Genomic DNA, 364 nt, shown 5'->3' with positions numbered 1-364 from the left:
GGGAAGTGCGAGTTCGCAGCCGAGAAGCCCGAGACCGAGAGGACGAAAGCGTATCGAGAGGACGTGAAGTGAAGGAGACGACGAGGGTGAGACGAGCTCTTGTTAAGTTGCCGACTTATATGTTTTTGGTAACATTTTTCTGTAAAATTAGTATAGAAACATCTTTAACACCTCTAGGTTATTGTTTTTTTTATATCTTGCGTATCATCAATTTCAATTCAAGATGTTCCTTCTCTACACGTACTTGTATAATGACTCTCGTCGATACACAAACCGTAATGGAATATAGCATTCATAACTTTATATGTCTGTCAAGCTATTATTATTTTTGCTGTCGGGACTGCACGTAAACTAAATTTGTGTG

Source organism: Trachymyrmex cornetzi, unplaced genomic scaffold (genome assembly GCF_001594075.2).
Source record: "Trachymyrmex cornetzi isolate Tcor2-1 unplaced genomic scaffold, Tcor1.1 scaffold1110, whole genome shotgun sequence".
NCBI lineage: Eukaryota > Metazoa > Arthropoda > Insecta > Hymenoptera > Formicidae > Trachymyrmex > Trachymyrmex cornetzi.
This window is presented reverse-complemented; position numbering follows the sequence as displayed.